The sequence below is a fragment of the Brachyhypopomus gauderio genome, chromosome 21 (genome assembly GCF_052324685.1).
Source record: "Brachyhypopomus gauderio isolate BG-103 chromosome 21, BGAUD_0.2, whole genome shotgun sequence".
Classification (NCBI taxonomy): domain Eukaryota; kingdom Metazoa; phylum Chordata; class Actinopteri; order Gymnotiformes; family Hypopomidae; genus Brachyhypopomus; species Brachyhypopomus gauderio.
The window spans coordinates 1,983,964-2,002,486 of NC_135231.1; the positions used below are offsets into that span (position 1 = coordinate 1,983,964).

General features: G+C 40.6%; 1 protein-coding gene and 3 long non-coding RNA genes across 6 annotated transcripts in view; 1 reads left to right on the top strand and 3 right to left on the bottom strand.

Moving 5' to 3' along the window:
- The window catches only part of LOC143484989 (ubiquitin carboxyl-terminal hydrolase 42-like), a 38,506-nt gene that overhangs the window by 12,053 nt on the left and 7,930 nt on the right, over positions 1-18,523 (top strand). The window lies entirely within an intron of this gene.
- On the bottom strand, positions 4,970-8,626 carry LOC143484990 (uncharacterized). The gene is made up of 5 exons (XR_013122761.1): positions 7,927-8,626; positions 7,576-7,661; positions 6,479-6,676; positions 5,995-6,091; positions 4,970-5,517 (listed from the first exon to the last, which is right to left on the bottom strand). It is a non-coding gene; the product is annotated as an uncharacterized LOC143484990 (long non-coding RNA).
- On the bottom strand, positions 8,734-10,916 carry LOC143484992 (uncharacterized). The gene is made up of 2 exons (XR_013122765.1): positions 10,470-10,916; positions 8,734-8,968 (listed from the first exon to the last, which is right to left on the bottom strand). It is a non-coding gene; the product is annotated as an uncharacterized LOC143484992 (long non-coding RNA).
- On the bottom strand, positions 15,923-18,491 carry LOC143484991 (uncharacterized). 3 transcript variants are annotated; one of them, XR_013122764.1, is made up of 6 exons: positions 18,427-18,491; positions 18,092-18,217; positions 17,209-17,251; positions 16,894-17,109; positions 16,609-16,684; positions 15,923-16,004 (listed from the first exon to the last, which is right to left on the bottom strand). It is a non-coding gene; the product is annotated as an uncharacterized LOC143484991 (long non-coding RNA). The 3 variants fall into 3 exon arrangements; XR_013122763.1 differs by having other exon boundaries at positions 18,092-18,450; XR_013122762.1 differs by lacking the exons at positions 18,092-18,217; positions 18,427-18,491 and adding an exon at positions 17,372-17,462.

Sequence of the window (18,523 nt, forward strand, 5' to 3'; positions counted from 1 at the left end):
AGCCACAGATAAAACAAGATAACCACATTCAATACATTAGTACATTAGCACATTAGTACACTAAAACCAGGGCTTAATTTGAGCCGGATCCTGCCGGAACAGGATCCGGGAACTCTTTCATTTTGAAGGGTGCGTTCCGGGAACTGTCTGCCTCGATCCGGTAACTTTCAAGCCTACTAATTATAAGTTATGAAGAAATCTGTCTGTGTTGAACCAATTAATTGAACAAATAATTCTATAAAATACATTTTTTAAACACAAGATCCACATTCAGGCTTCCTAAATCACATAAGAGCCCTCCTTTTTAGCGATGCCTTTAGGCGTCTCCCCTATAAAGCTAGTTATACTTTAGCGAGTGACCGTAGCGCGTGACTCCGCACACATCGCGCGAACCTCCGGAGGAGGAGGAGGAGGCGTTTATACTTGCCGTGTCACATTATTTAGTGTGCTAGTTAGTAGTATAAAGAAACACCCCTCAAAAACAGGGGAAGGAATATTTACCTGACAAATTTTAATGTTGCTTTGTGTTTCAGATTTGTAAATTGCTGGAATTTAGGCTAAAGTACTTGAAAATGCACTTAAATGCACTTCTGCACTTAAAACACTTATAAAACACACGTAAATCATTTAAAAGTCATTTATATATACGAATTGGCTTGCTATTTTGACATTTGTGTGCCTAAGCGTTGGGTTTTGTGTGCGTGCCGGTGACATTGTTGGCCTCAGTGACCCCTTGTCTCATGCCGCTGTTTGCGTTCTGGCATCGTTTGATTTACAAATTAAGCACTGACTTAACATTTTAAACATTTTATCACGACAAGAGCTACGCAATACTGCTCTAAAACAAATTGCTCTGATAAAGAAGATAAATGGAATGTATGGAAGCCCATTTCCGCCACGTAAAAAAAAAAAAAAATTGCTATCTCATTATTTTGAGATACTAAGTGTGACGTTGGCGTGTAGGAGCAAGGAGGAGGCACGACGAACGTCTTGTGGTGCACACTGAACATTTAATGCATACAAAAACGCAAAGCCCAGCACAGATGGTGCAAGCACGCAAATTGCGGAGGCTTGCACAGGCATGAACTTTAGACATAGACGAGCACTAGACACCGCGTTAACGCACATTAAATAGGTGAAGTACACAGACCCACGTGACCTCGAGACAAGGCACAGGTGTAACAAACGAACACGCTCACAAACAACCCACACCCACGGAAGTACAAACATGGACATAACGACACGCAGACAACATAGCGGCACGCCCACAGGGAAGGGTCTGGAGCTGTTCCGTAACACTAAGTCATTATATACTATAGTATCTCAAAATAATGACTTAGTATCTCGAAATAATGAGATAGCAATTTACTTAATAATGAGAAAAAAATATATGTGCTGTTTTTTTTTTTTACTTTAGGTGGTGGGAATGGGCTTCCATATAAATGTCTGTATTGTAAAGACGACATTTTACCCTGATGCTTTTGTCGGCATTTTTCAGGTGCCCTGGATGCTGCTGCTGAAAATATCAGAGAATTGGAGGCCAAGGTCAGAGAATTAGAATCTCAGCTCAGGGGCCTGCAAATCAACAGATTTTGTGCAACTGATGAGAAGTTCAGATTCTACACCCGTTTTCCATCAGAGAAGGAATTTTTGATCTTTTGGGAGTCGGTTGCTCCCTCAGCATCCAGGTTGGTGTACTGGAGTAAAGCACAGAGGAACGAGGGTGTGATGGAAATTGAGAAACCAAGTCCAAGCCAAAGACTGGCACAACAAGACTGGAAATAACAAGACAGTCTGGAATTCTCAGCCTACTGGAACCAGGAGACAAGGGCAGACAAGGGCTTTATCATTGACCAGATGCTGTCTGATGTTGGTGCAACACTCATCATCCCCCCCTTCAAGAAATCCACCTGCTTCAGCAAGGAGGACACGGAGAAAACACAAGCCATAGCTCGTCTCTGAATCCTGGTGGAGAGAGCTATCAGAAGAGTCAAAGAATACCACATCTGGGACACAACCATTCCTCTTACCCTTTCAGGCTCAGTGAATCTGCTGTGGACTACCGGTTGTTGTAATGACCAACTACCAAGGTCCCTTAGATTTAAACAGTGATGTACCTGTCTAAATTATTCTTCTAACACTGGAAGAAACAAAGATACAAAATTATTTATAGTTCTATTCATGTTTAATGATGGAATGAAGGTTTTTTGTTTAAATTATGTTTTTTTTTTTGTTACAGACCTGTAACAACTTCTTTAAGAGGCTTCTCTGTCCTCCACTCATTACCTGTATTAATGGCACCAGGATGATGTTTCCTCTTGTGAGTCTGGGTTCCTCCCAAGGTTTCTTCCTATAGTTTTTGAAGATTTTCCTTGACCACTGTTGCCTTTGGCTTGCTCACCAGGGTTTTTTTTTTTGTTGTTGATGATTCTGAACTTCTATAAGGGTGCTTTGTGTAAAAACCACTATATAAATACATTTCATTTGATGATTAATGTTTATTAAATGTTCCTTTTCTACACAATGTTTGCATATTTCATTAATTAAGGTAACAGGCTGGTAATATAAATACAGATTTAATACATATTAGCATGGGGGCATAAAGCACAACTTCTAGGTTACTCCAGGACTAGGGTAGGGAACCACTGCACAAAAACATTGAGTATACAGTGGTACCTCGAGATACGAGTTTAATCCGTTCCAGACCCGTGCTCGTATCTCGAACTGCTCGGTTCTGGAAGCAATTTAACAATGTAAAGTATTGTAATTGGTTCCGGTCCTTAAAAAAGTCACAAAACTAGCGTAAATGTGGGGAAAAAAGACATGTTCTTTATTAATAAAGGCACACGCAACATGTATAATTAAACAATAAAATAAATGTAGGAGAAATAGTTATTACAGTACAGTAGTATCAATAAACATGGTACAGTACAGTAAGTACGTACTGTAATCCTTAAATGGCGCTGCGGGGGGTGGGGGGAGTTGTACGAGTCTACTTCACCGGACATTCCACACATATGCTTAACAATAGAAACACTTTCACAGTCTAAACGAGACAGGCGAATTAAAGCTGAGAAGACAAAAGGGAGGGGGGAGGGAGTACGGGGGGTGAGGAACCTGATCGATGCACCGGACACACGTACGTACATGCTGAACAATAGAAATTAACAGAGAACATGTTTAAACTGTAAAAAAATCTTTTTTTCCATATAGTACTGTACTGCCACCTAGTGGTTCATGCTCGTATCTCGAGCGTGCACTCGGGTGTCGAACAGAAAATTTGCTCGTCTCGGTGCTCGTATCTTGGATCGCTCGTATATAGAGCAGCTCGTATCTCGAGGTACCACTGTACTGGCAGACAAAATAAAGTCACAATAACAAAAACAATGAATTATGTACAAGAATGTTACATAAAAATGTAGGATATGAGCCCCTTTAATACTAAAATGCTGGCCCATCACTGCACATTCAGATAGGTTTCCATATAGGTGTTGAAAAAGAAAAGGTCAAGTTTCATCTTCATTTCCCTGAGCACAGAGTCATCTCGCCAAACTCTCAACTGTGAGGTCGCTTTTGGTAGATGTGATAAAATCACACCAGAGCAAACCAGTTACTACCAACTGGCCTTGAACCTGCCAAAAGTACTTGTGGTTCCTTTTCAGTTTGGCCTGACCATTGATGAACCTGATGTGTGTGGCGTCCGATATACAGTCAATGTTTGGGCATTTGACTTCAGCAAGCCCAAAGGGAAGATGTGCAGAAGGATCATATACCTTAGCATCAGGGCTGGTACCAAGGTAAGGTGCATCAGGATGTATTACAAATCCAGACAGTAACACATCTACATTACACAGGTCACTATACTGCTGCAAGACCTCTGGCTCTAGGTCAATACCCCTCTTCATGGCTGACGTCTGCCGCACCCCCTTTAGGATCCTGACTGCTAAAGCCTGACTAGATGACTCCCCCTGAACATTGCAAACTTCCCCAAATCTGCTGGAGGTCAATCGTGGCTGACGCACTTGCTTCCACAGTGGATTTTCTGACAGGCCCCTTGTGTTCTTCTCAATGATGCTGGATAACTCACTAGTGATCTCTAAACTCTCTAAATGGTAAAAGTGATGGTAATTTGGAACAAAATGAAGATGTTGTTCCAATTTTTAGTCATGTACTGGAAGCTGTGGGAATAAGGGGGCATTACCATGCTTACTGATTTCTTGTGTTACCACTGGTGGACACTGATATGACTTTAGTGGACTCAAAATTTGGACCTGTCCCACATGGTTCAGTTCTCTCATATCAGATAAGCCGCACAAGACCTTGCAAATTCCTGGTTGTGGTCTAAGGTCTCTTTTTTTTTGAGTAAATCTTTTTATTGTCAGTTTTAATTTTAACACTGAACATAGGAGAGCAGAGTACATATATTACAGAGATTTCCATTGCACAGGTTCATAAGACAACACATACACATTCATCTCACAGAGTGAGTGAACTAATAAGAGAGAATAAAATAAAAAATAAAATAAAATAAAAGAACACCCCAACCCCTCCTTACATAGACATAGTCCCTAGGCGCTAAGCAAGGAGCTCGTCACTCCATATCTTACTCTGTATCAGTCTTTTATGCGATTCTGAACAACAACAGCGTATCTGGCCTTGAAGACAGGGAGAGAGGTCATATCGTTATTCTGGAATTGCTGTAAGTAAAAGCTTTTCCATAAAAGCAAAAAAAAGGCTTCCATGATCTTTCGAATTTGGAGAGAGAACCGTTCAGAGTGCATCAAATTCGTTCCAGAGTACAATACAGAAGGACATCTCTGATCCACTCGGGATATGTGGGTGGAGCAGGGAGCTTCCATTTTAATAAAATTAGACGTCTTGCTAATAAGGTCACAAAGGCCACAAAATCAGAGCGATGTTTTGGCAAGAACAGTTCAGGTGGTGTAACACCGAATACGGCTGACAGGGTTAGGATCAAACTGTAGCTCCAAAACCTCTGATAGTGTTGAAAAGATTTCAGTCCAGAACGTGAACAGTGATGGGCACTGCCAGAGCATGTGTATTAGGGAGGCGGGACTTTGGTGGCAGCGATCACATTTTGGGTCCACATCTGGGTAAATTTTGTTAAGTCTAACTTTAGTCCAATATACCCGATGAAAGACTTTACATTGGATCATTCCATGTCTGGCACAATAGGATGATGAATGGATCCTATACAATATTTGCTGCCAGTCATCATCGGGCAGGGGCACACCTAGATCCTTCTCCCATTGTTCTTTAAGATTCAGTAAGGGTGTAGTTTGGACCGAGCTAATTAAGTTGCATAGATGAGAAATAATTTTCTTAAATGTAGTTTGCGGTATTAAAAACTCATCGAATGGTGTAGACTGTGGAGTTAGTGGAAACTGGGGGTTCATTGAGTTAGCAAAACTGCGCACTTGAAGGTAACGGAAGAAATCGGTCTAAGGTCTCTTAACAGGGCTCCAGCTGATAAAACTGCTGGGTCAGGAAGGGGTCCTAAAAAACAAAAACGATCAGTCCTACCAACCGCTAAAAAGGCGTGGGCGATGTTAAAACAACAGAACATGAGAGGGAGTGTGTTATTTCGAATATCATCATCACAGACGTGATGTTATTCGCGATAACACATGCCCTCAAGTGTTCTATTGCTTTCATACAACAATTTTTACAAAATAAAGAGGATAAATCAAAGAAGCCCTGAATTTTATATTGAATATGCTTTAATATTGACAATATCTTCCACCAAAAACTAGTTCCACATGTATAACGAGTGCTGTCTCTCGTTATAAAGTATTGTCAATATTAAGACATATTCAGTATGACATTTAGGGCTTCTATGACTTATTTTCTTTCTTTATTTTGTAAAAACTGTTGTATAAAAGCAACTCTCGAGGTTGTGTGTTATGTTATCATGAATAACACAGTCCCTCTCTATTGCTTAATTATACCAAATTATATTATTAAAATACTCACCTGGGTATGCTCGATAGAGTGTAGACTTAACACAGCTTCGTCCTGGTGCCTTTGGCTTCCGTACCACAAGTTCATCTATGGGTTCTGGACGAATCCCCTTTAACAAATGCAGAAACAGTCACCAGAAGAGTTACCAGTTAATTAAAACACCTGCCCTGTAGCTACCTTCACTGGCCATTTTATAAGGTCAATACATCACAGTGACCTTACAAGTGTACAATTACTGTCTGCAGAGCCGCAGCTGATCTGCAAAATACCCCCTCTGTACCACATTCACAGCAGTGACACTGACATTGTTTGGTATATCAGACATAACAGTCCCATGCAAGTATGGGAATGTCATATATAGTATAAGTATATAGCATGGGGCGTACACGGGCACTAATATACTGTGAAGACCAACTGCTTGACTGCAGGATGCAACTGTTTACCAACAATTTGAACCTGCAAACTTTAAACTGTCAAACTGGTTCAGACATCGTACCTGGTTCCTTGGTCTGTGCCATGTTTGAAGGACACTAGTGCATGATAGTGGTGGTGGCACTGTTTTAGCCCCCATTGTGCTGTAGTGTGCAGTTTGAAAAAGCAGTGCAACCAAATGGTTACACAAAGCCTTTCCAGCAGCACAAGAACAGCAGAAGCTGTTTAACACCACAGGCTTCATAACTGATTGCAGTACAACCTTGAAAGAAAGAACAACATTAGAATAAAAGATGCAGATGTTACACTATAAGAATACACTCACTCATAAGGAATGGTTCAGTTAAAAAAAATCTAATTCTCACAATTTTCCACTTAAGTGTAGCAGATTGGCAAAAACATTTTCCCCTATTTCAGTGAGAAAAATGGAGCCGCAAAGCTCAAAAGACTTTGAATCACTGGATGCCAATTATCACCCAAACCGTTTCCATAAATACAAGCCCAAAACGTCCCTCAATCCACTAAAACAGCATACAAGATCTGTAGGGAGTTCAGACTAGTCAATATGATTCAAGACATAGAACTTAAGGATTCAGGTGACTCTTGACTTTCAGTAATTAATAGCCACATTAGTCTTGCAGCTTCAGTTTAAAACTAAAGCAAAATTTGGAAACCCAACATGTATTGGCTGATCAATGTAACTGAAAGGAACAAATTATAAACTTTAAACTGTCCAAAACTGCACCCTATTCACTACATAGTTTTGAGATTTGTTCTTTTGTGTGCCTGAAATTAAACTGAGGAACAGTTTAAATCCTACCATGCACTGCATTACTTAGGTGTCCAATGATGTGGCAATCCTTACAGCAGTCCTGAGGACCCCACAGCATTAACATTTCTGCATTTGCCCTCATTTAGTGAACCTGATTCTACTCATTTGTGATATACAAAGAGTTGCCAGTTTATTAGAACACCTGCCCTGTAGCTACCTTCACTGGTCACGTTATCTGGTGTGTAAGAAGAAATAAAATATAATGCACAGAACGTGGAGTCCTCGGAAATGCCTTTAGGATTGCACTAGAGGGCACCGGCTAATGCATGTGGATGTTTCTAAGGAATACGGAGTAGGGCATCGTTTCGGACTCCTGAACATTGAGAAACCTGTAGTGTATGGGGCTCCTCGTTTTTTCTCATCGACCGGTAACACCTTGCCTGCACCACTACTTCCTCATTCACTATATCTGACACTGCATTTGAAAGGGGGAGAGTTAGCTTGATTAGCTTACTGACAACTTCACCTGTGGAGAGCTAAAGGCTTGTTACAGACACATCTTGACATTTTCATTTAAAACTGAAAATATGCTGTACTACTTTGTTACATTAACGTTAGATAAATAGCCCTCCGTTAACAGCTACTTGCTATAATTACCACTAGTTAACAGGTTTGTTAGCTACTAGCTAGTACAGAGTAGGCTAACTTAGTTAGCTAACTAATGTTTGCAAGTCACTTACCTTGGGCGCCCAATGGAGAATGGGTTCTTCCTGGAGTTTTTCCTTGCCATGGTCATTTTTTACGGGGTATATACAGAATATTAAGACAACATGAGGGTTAAGAAAAAACCCTCAACAAACATAAGCTACCATAAACGCATACAATTTTGTACACATGAAAAGCTTGTATTAATATACAGAATCCACTGCCATTTTGTTATGAACCATTCATTTTAAAGATGGCTGCAGACTTGGCAAAGACTAGAGTAAACTAATTGAAGACAGGAACATGACACAGATGAAACATGACAAACGAGGGGCTGAACAGACATGGAACAGGTAAACAATACAAGGAAGGGGAACACTGAGGGTGAGAAGTGTCCCACCCCGCGGAGTGCTCTGACCCAAATGGGCAGCCAGGACAGGAAACTGGTTGGGGCAAGGGAACAGGATTGAGGAGTAGAGCAAACGTGGGGGGTCTGGTTGAGACATAGGAATGAGCCTGGGGGAGACAGAGCAGATAACGGAGGAAGACAGATGGAAGTCAAGAAGAGAGGGGTCTGGGAGTAGGGGAAGAGGTTAACACAATGGTAAGAATCCTCAAGATGACAAACATGCACAGGGACCAGATGGACAGCTGCATGGCTGGACGAGTGCAGGCCCCAGGCGGGTCTCTGGAACGGGTCCAGGCCCCAGGCGGGCCTCTGTAACAGGTCTCGCTGTGGGGGGGGGGGGGGGGGGGGGGGGGGGGGGGGGGTTGTTTTCAAACAGCATCTGTATACTTCTCTGTATATTTGATAAGTGTTTACTGTTTTCGTTTTTGTACACACACACACACACACACACACACATACATACATACATACATACACACATACATACATACATATATATATATATATATATTGAATTGCAGTACCTTTTTAAATTTTGTTTTTATTTCTTACATTACCAGCATTAACTCCTTGTCAATGTGAAAACTGTTATTATTTGGCTTCCCTCTTAGGTATGTTACAGTACGCCTCATGTTCAGTCCGTGGTACTGGGAGGAGCAGTTTCATTTCTGGAAAAAGTGTCCACAACCAGCGGTGCGTTTAAACCAAAATATGTATCAGACATTCTCATATTCTCTTTAATCCTGTGAAGATCTCTGAGATTAAGGATACACAAACTGTAGTCTTGTTTTCAAGTAACATTGTAGGCTTTGATGATTTTTCTGCTCTTAATGTAACAATTAACGCTTTTAGTTGATTAAAAATTACATGCTTTTACCTGTGTTTTGGCCTTAACCCAAATTTTAATGTTATTCAGGAATTCTAACATGCTTTCTATAAGTAATTATTTCGAAACAGGACCATTCCATATTGTAAATGGAGGCTACTACAGCAGTACTTACTGTCTTCTGAGGTGCAGTACTTTTACTTTTTAGTATCGAGAGATTATGGAGAGATGTGTGGACTGCAGTGACCAGCGTGTACTATGATGTCCTCCACTATCTTGAGGAAGGCAACTATCTTGACATGGCAGACCAAACACACATTTTCTGTTGCCATTATACCTTTGTACCAAGACTTCAAGATGACCTAGACATTTTTCAAGATGGCTGGGACAATCACCAGAAGGCAACAGGACTCCAAACCAACTGTGGGCAATAGGGCATGTTTATCAGCCAGTTCAGGAGCCCCAAAATGAGGAGGTGGGTATGTTGTTACCCATCACATGTCTGTATTTACTCTAATACACTTGGAAGATTTTTTGATTCAACACTGACCCTGGATTACCCAGTCCTGCATATTTTTGTGTATTTCTTCCTCTAACACACCTCCTTAACCTAATGGAGGGTTTGTTAATGAACGTATTTGGTGGTATGGGTGCAGGGTAAATAGTAACATGTAGGGCATGAGGTACTCCAGGACCAGGGTTTAGAACACCTGGTTTAAGCCACAAGTACCATAAGAAATCTCAAACCATTGGTTGGTACAATGCACTTCCTTGATTTTTGCTTTTTTTATTTTTTATCTAGGCGTTGGACATCCCAGAGATTGACTGGGAGAGCAGTGGGTTACCTCACATTAGAAATGCTGGAATTCATGTTCCTGCAACAGGCTGTCCACTTACAGCAGAGCAGTTTACAGCACTCAGAGACCTCATTGACCCCAGAGCAACATCACAGTCACGTGGTGCTGACATCTACATGGCTGCTGTGCAGTTCTACCAGACTCTTTGAGTGAGAGGTTTATGAATGTGTTTTGGAGGATGATGGGGGAGAAGGCAAGAAAACTGCTGCAGTGGATTGTTATCAAATGGAAAAGACTGGAAATGTTAAGACACTATTGCCTTAAACATTTAAGTTTTCATCAATGTCTGTTAAAACTAGTAGTTTCCTTATAGGAAGTATAAAGATATCTTTAGTCCGCGGTTGCCGTGTGGCTACTAGCTAGCGGGCTATGTAAATAATGTACTCGCCACCCCGAGTTGGCAAAAATCACAATACAATACTGCTTAACTTCATGTAATGTATTCAACTTTGTAGTGAAATGGAATGTGTAGATAGGTCATGTTACCGCATGTGACAAAAGGCGTTCAAAGAGCCACCTTCTGTTTGTATTGGTTGGGCCAGGTAGATCCCAAGAAAGACTCAAGGACAGCCTGGCATTCATCTTCACGGAGTTCATCATCTCCATCAACCTGGACATAAATGGCTGCAACAACTTTTTCAATAAAAATAGAAAGAAAAAAAATTAAAACACATGATGTACATACCAATTTGATGATTTCTCGTATATCATGGTCAGGACAATCTTCTATTTGCACTGTGGCTGTCTCAGGTGAATCTCCTCGGAGTACACGGACAATTGCTCTGCTAAGTCCAGGGAGCCGAGGCCCCCCATGTAAGAACGAATGTCCCAGCATCCGTCCAGCTACTAGAAACATGTCACCCTCAATGAGGAACTGGGATGATGAAGGGACCAGATGACCCGGTTCACCTTCAAATAAGCATGTCCTTTCGATATGTCCTGTAATTGAAAGACGGATACGAATGTCAATATTTCTAATTCCAAGAAAAAGTAATAAACATATGTAACAATGATCATCATACCTAGATTAACACTAGAAGCGCCAAAGCTCCGGTCATTTGACCGCTGTGACGTCTACTAGAAGCGCCGCCTCTGGTCGACCTAATTATACCTAGAAGCGCCGAGCACCGGTCACTTGACCGCAGTAGCACAAAAAATAATAATATCTTTGCACTGGATCCAATTTCAGAACCCTCCTTTCATGACTTTTCCCAGAATTGTCCTTTTAATAAACTAGTATTTTTACATTGTTAAAAGAAACCCTGCACATGCTAGTTTCAATCGATTTCGCTCGTATCTCTGTAATATTGTCGTCGTCGCCTACACTTCAAGACTGTGATTCTCTTTTCTGCCAGCGGGTGTCGCAAAGATTCGTATGTCATTTAATATTTAGTATAACTAAATAAAGATCAATAGTTTTCAAAACTAAATTATTCAAAGTTCAAACTGATTATTGTGTAAAGACAAAACGGAATTCGTCCGTTGAACGAAAGTGAAAGTGTTTCACTTTCCAAAGTCTTAAAATATATACTTTATTTATTAATATTATTTAATATATACTATATATAAGTTTACATCAATGGTTTTCAAACCGTGAGAGCGTCTTGCTTTGCCTAATAAATGCTTTAGTAGTTTGCAGGAATTCTGCGAATGGTAATTAGCCTACTTATCAAGTCAATATCTCAAAGAAATGATCTCTCGGGTATAATCCCTCTTCGCCAGGGCTAGCTGTTAGATACATACATTATGTATGGCTGCTTTTGACACACTGGCATTACAAAAGAATTAAGCAGAATGCAAGTTACGTATGTAAATGCATACCTTTGCGAGCGAAACTGAGATGATGGCATGGGCGGTGCTGTTATGAACACTTTATTCACAATAGCATTCATGAGGCAACGTGAGCTATAAATTCGTCGGGATGCGGCTACACAGTTTGAGTGAAAACTCTGCTTGGGCGATCGAACAGCAACACAGTTTGCTTGAAAGCTCGGTTTTGGCGTTTGAACAGCAACATAGTTTGCGTGACTCCTCGGTTTGGGCGTTTGAACAGCAACACAGTTTGCTTGAAAGCTCGGTTTGGGCGATCGAACAGCAACACAGTTTGCTTGAAAGCTCGGTTTTGGCGTTTGAACAGCAACATAGTTTGCGTGACTCCTCGGTTTGGGCGTTTGAACAGCAACACAGTTTGCTTGAAAGCTCGGTTTGGGTGATTGAACAGCAACACAGTTTGCTTGAAAGCTCGGTTTGGGTGATCGAACAGCAACACAGTTTGCGTGACTCCTCGGTTTGGGCGTTTGAAAGGTTGCATAGTGCATTATAAAAATGGCACAGAGAATCATGTACACCCCAAAGCAAGTGCTGGACATGCTGTGCAATATTGATGAGATGGAATCGGAGGGCGAACAATGTGAGGTGTCGGATGGAGAGGGCGAAAGTGAAATGGATCTGAATCTTGAATCTGATTCAGAATCGGACTCTGAAACTGAGTGTGGTGGTGACTCATTTCAGGCCAAAGACGGTACGGTGTGGTTTGAAACTGCTGGCAAACCTCGGGGTAGAGCACAAGAGTGCAATATTGTGAGAGAAACCCCAGGGCCTACGTGTTATGCCAAGGACAAAATTAAAAGTCCACTGACCAGCTTACTGTGTTTGATTGACACAGAAATGTGGGGCGCAATTCTGAAATACACAGAGGCAGAGGCTGAACGAAATAATGCTCAGTTCAAACTAACAGCTGACGAACTGAAAGCATTTGTGGGTCTCGTTTATTTGAGAGGTATAACAGCCGGTAAAAGCATGAAACTTGATGAATACTGGTCTGCTGACTTAGGAAATCCCATTTTCAAAGAGACAATGTCTAGACAGACATTCAGAGATATCATGCGCTATCTGCGCTTTGATGACAAGAGCACAAGGGCTGCCCGCCTTGCGACTGATAAATTTGCTATGATCTCGGAGATATTTGATAAATTTGTGAAAAACAGCATTGCTTCTTACACGCCCGGTGAGAACATAACTGTTGATGAGCAACTGTTCCCAACTAAAGCTCGCTGTCGTTTCACTCAGTACATGGCCAATGCACCCGTTGTTGGCCTGTAGCTGTGTTCTACAACCTCCAAAACCTGGCTGTAATTAATAAATATTGTTCAAACAGTGCATGAACATTAACCACAGCGGCGGAGGTTTATTCTCAAGTTCACAATTCACTACATAAATGGAACTTAATTTGAGGTGGGGAACGAAACTTATGCAATATACGCTAAAGAGAGACGGGATGCACCCGTTGTTGGCCTGTAGCTGTGTTCTACAACCTCCAAAACCTGGCTGTAATTAATAAATATTGTTCAAACAGTGCATGAACATTAACCACAGCGGTGGAGGTTTATTCTCAAGTTCACAATTCACTACATAAATGTAACTTAATTTGAGGTGGGGAACGAAACTTATGCAATATACGCTAAAGAGAGACGGGATGCACCCGTTGTTGGCCTGTAGCTGTGTTCTACAACCTCCAAAACCTGGCTGTAATTAATAAATATTGTTCAAACAGTGCATGAACATTAACCACAGCGGTGGAGGTTTATTCTCAAGTTCACAATTCACTACATAAATGGAACTTAATTTGAGGTGGTGAACGAAACTTATGCAATATACGCTAAAGAGAGACGGGATGCACCCGTTGTTGGCCTGTAGCTGTGTTCTACAACCTCCAAAACTGGCTGTAATTAATAAATATTGTTCAAACAGTGCATGAACATTAACCACAGCGGCGGAGGTTTATTCTCAAGTTCACAATTCACTACATAAATGGAACTTAATTTGAGGTGGGGAACGAAACTTATGCAATATACGCTAAAGAGAGACGGGATGCACCCGTTGTTGGCCTGTAGCTGTGTTCTACAACCTCCAAAACCTGGCTGTAATTAATAAATATTGTTCAAACAGTGCATGAACATTAACCACAGCGGTGGAGGTTTATTCTCAAGTTCACAATTCACTACATAAATGTAACTTAATTTGAGGTGGGGAACGAAACTTATGCAATATACGCTAAAGAGAGACGGGATGCACCCGTTGTTGGCCTGTAGCTGTGTTCTACAACCTCCAAAACCTGGCTGTAATTAATAAATATTGTTCAAACAGTGCATGAACATTAACCACAGCGGTGGAGGTTTATTCTCAAGTTCACAATTCACTACATAAATGGAACTTAATTTGAGGTGGTGAACGAAACTTATGCAATATACGCTAAAGAGAGACGGGATGCACCCGTTGTTGGCCTGTAGCTGTGTTCTACAACCTCCAAAACCTGGCTGTAATTAATAAATATTGTTCAAACAGTGCATGAACATTAACCACAGCGGCGGAGGTTTATTCTCAAGTTCACAATTCACTACATAAATGGAACTTAATTTGAGGTGGGGAACGAAACTTATGCAATATACGCTAAAGAGAGACGGGATGCACCCGTTGTTGGCCTGTAGCTGTGTTCTACAACCTCCAAAACCTGGCTGTAATTAATAAATATTGTTCAAACAGTGCATGAACATTAACCACAGCGGTGGAGGTTTATTCTCAAGTTCACAATTCACTACATAAATGGAACTTAATTTGAGGTGGTGAACGAAACTTATGCAATATACGCTAAAGAGAGACGGGATGCACCCGTTGTTGGCCTGTAGCTGTGTTCTACAACCTCCAAAACCTGGCTGTAATTAATAAATATTGTTCAAACAGTGCATGAACATTAACCACAGTGGCGGAGGTTTATTCTCAAGTTCACAATTCACTACATAAATGGAACTTAATTTGAGGTGGGGAACGAAACTTATGCAATATACGATACATGTAAATCACCGAATGGTGATAACGCTCGGTGATAACACGGTCGTTAGGACGTGGGATCACACATCGGCTATTCACCGATCAAACACCTCATTTGAAACGGCAACACAATACGGCAAGATAAAAAAGTGAACATTAGAGAGGACAGAGGCAACTATATTCGTGAAGCCATCCGTATCATTTTAATAATTTTGCGTTTTGTTACGCAAAGGTACATAGCCTACCTTTTATAATGATATTTTTGTAATTATTTTGCCTATTTATGCTTTTTGTTCTTTGTCTAACACAAAACATTATAGACATTTATTTGTAGATTTGTTATGTTCACCATAGCCTACAATTCACTAACATACACAACTTTTAGACATTAAAACTTGAAATGGCGTAACATTGAGTATACAAACAAACTTGCTTTAGCTCGGTCTACGGGCTTCACTTTGCTACTCTGAGTATCGAACAAGCTTTTTGTGGATGTGGGGGTGGAAGGCTGCAGCGCAGTCTGTAGCATTAGCAAGACAAAAGACGTGAACGCTTCACAGTGGGGGTGCGGGCCAGTGGGTTAGTGGTGTGGCGAACGTACATGATAATATAGTGACATATATGCCAACAGAATAACACACAGACAAATAAGCAAACTATTACACTAACCAAGCAAACTATTACACTAACCAAGAAACAAAACTGAAACTATATTTTGCATTTACGTTTTCGCACAAACCAGGAAATGCAATATGAAACTAAACAAAACTGACAATGGGAAAGCTACTGAGAACAAGGTCACAAGGCACTGATTCTAAAAGGTTTAGTCACATTAATTTGTTAACATATTGACGTTACGTGCAAATGTCACCATTACGAATATTTTGTTTGGGCGGCTCATTCTTCCTTTTGTGCAAAACGCCATCTAGCGTTAATTATGTGTCAGTACCAGCTCCCCTGTGTAAAGACTCAGCGGTCTTTTGACCGCCCGAGGCGCGCTTTAAGTAGGTGAAAACAACACGGCGCTAGTAGGAGGTGGTGAAATCGGTCAGATGACCGGCCCTCCGCGCTTCTAGGTATAAGTATGTAAATGAGGCGCGGCGCTTCTAGTGTTAATACTGAAGCCAGCTTTAAGCCTTTGAATAATTGCTGAAAAGAAGTATCTTGTCACTCCTTCACCAACAGCAACATCTCCTAATATGGTAAACACCAATTAAAAGATAAAAACACACAAATGAACAAGTTGTGTAAATGAATTAACAATTAACAAGTTGAAGGTGGTGTGCTGGACTTATTCCTCCAATATCAGAAACTAAATTAGGGTCATTCTAGATCATCCACAATAAAGACTTCTTCACTCTGTTCATCCTCTAGATTGATGACCTCACAGGACTGTATATGGGCAGGTAGGATGACAAGTGGGTAAAACACGCCACATTTCTGGCACTTCTTTTTTGGCATGCCACTGAAGCTTTCTGAGTTTGGTGGCAGAGGAGTGGTATCAAGTTCCATCTGAAGAGGAGCTATATACAGAATTCCAATACTTTCAAAAGCTTGCTGCAGTATCCACCATCATCAGGTGTTACAAGAGAGAGCTTTTGGGTACCACACCCTCCTAAATTTAATTTATTATAAAATTCAGCAAATGTTTTTTTTAAACCCGTCGACAGCATCCCCTGCCACCGCCCCACTTTCTCTTTTATTAACTTTGTCATTAGAGAATACCCAGACTTCCCCAATTGTATACTTTTGCAAGAAACCTGCTGTAAAGCATAATCAGAGACATCCCTATATGTACCTGAGGCTTTGTAGATAAGCCAACCACCTGTCAGTTCCTTTAATTGTGGATACAGTTCCTTTAGTTGTGCAGATATCTAAAAATGATATGTAGAGGAGAAAAAACACCAAAAATGAAGAAAATGTTATCCTCTATACTGATTAGCTTTTTTTTACAGAACTAAAACAATGAATTTTACTTCAGGATTCATTTTAGGTGTTGGGTTTTGATGGGCACCGTATCAAACATAGTCTGTTGAGAATAGTAAGACTATGTTGTTTTTTTTATGACATCAAACATACATACCTCATTGTATGTAGCATTTTCATCAATATATGCAGTCCTACGCCCCAACCCAGCTTGTGTGTGCAACAACTGGTTTTGTTCCTTAGGTGTCCGATCATATTGGCGAGGTAGGAGGTAAAAGATGAATGGCTTTACTTTAGCTGGTTTGCAGAGGACAGTTGTAGCAGCAGAAAATCGTTTTCCCCCCGTCCTTTGGTAAAAAACCCAGGGAAGGACCTGTGAGGAAATTACAATTACAATGACTGTATGAAAAGGTAAATTTGTTATAGAGTACATATTTGCTTAACAGAACATGATCAAAATAAGTAGTAAAACCTGGCCATGTTTGAATAGCTGCTCTCTCACCCTGAACTGAAGCCTAAAGGACATAAAACCATTAAAAAGCATCGATATTCACAAATTTGACCACAACATATTATTTGTATTGTAGCACATAGTACAAAATATTTAGCTCACTACATTAAAATATATAAGAGACCTGACATTATCTTGACTAGGGCCAGCTGCACTTCCTGACTGCGAGGTCAACAAGGACAACAGGTTCCTTGTGGACCTGATAACATCTGCATTTCCCTACAAGCACAAAGAAAACACAACTAATATTTGTACCCTTTCTTGCATCCTACACATTCCCGCCATGCTGCCAATCGTAGAAAGAAAATAAAGGGTTTAACAAGAATGAATAAACATGTATAAAATGGGGGCATGAACAACTTCTGGAACACTCTGCTATGCCTTTCTTTTTTTATGCATTTAAAACATTAACTGCCAACATCAAACCATTTACTACGATACTTTTGAACGCGAAGTTTAAACGTATTGCCCGTTTTACAGCCTGTAACTAGTTCTGATAACTAGAACTAGCAAGACCCTGATTGTTTTATGCGCTAAAATTAACTATTTTCTATCCTACAACCATTCTGACAAATGAACGTTACTACGTGAGGGAAACACATACTTAACCGATACTGTTAATCAGTACACTTCAAACTCTTGATATGAGAGCAGCTCATACCAACCAAAGCTCTTAGTTAACCACTACTAACAAGCTAACTAACTAGCTAAAGTTCCCCCGCGTTATAACGCAACCATTACGTAACGCAACACATCAAACTTGCCGTGTAGCGCGTTGATTATTTCCCATAACTATAAATAATCAGCCGAATACGTGAATCTGAAGAACTTTGGATGCACTTACCTCGTTGTGCTCCATTAGTTTTCTCCGCCACAAACGCGACTGATCAATACTTCACCGCCACAGACGTGTCACGTGACCGAGAGTGAGGCAGCGCCGTGATCAATGTGTTCAATGCGTTCGATTGCTCTAAAAGGTTTGAATTTAAGGATCTAATTTTTTCTCATGTGAAAAATGCAAGTTGTAATATTGAAATGTATTTTTTTCCAACAGCAAATTTCACCATCTCGCAAGTTCAAAACATAAAAAAGCATTGTTAAAATTCAAATGTATGAATTACGCCATTAAATATTTCAAGTTTATTAAATGTAATGTAAATATAATACAAATTCAAATACGTATGGCAGCGTTTTAGGTCCATATTCATCAGGTTATTGTAGCAGCCTGGCTGATTTGGTGTTTTGGTTAAAACATTTGGAAGTCGTGACATCGCGC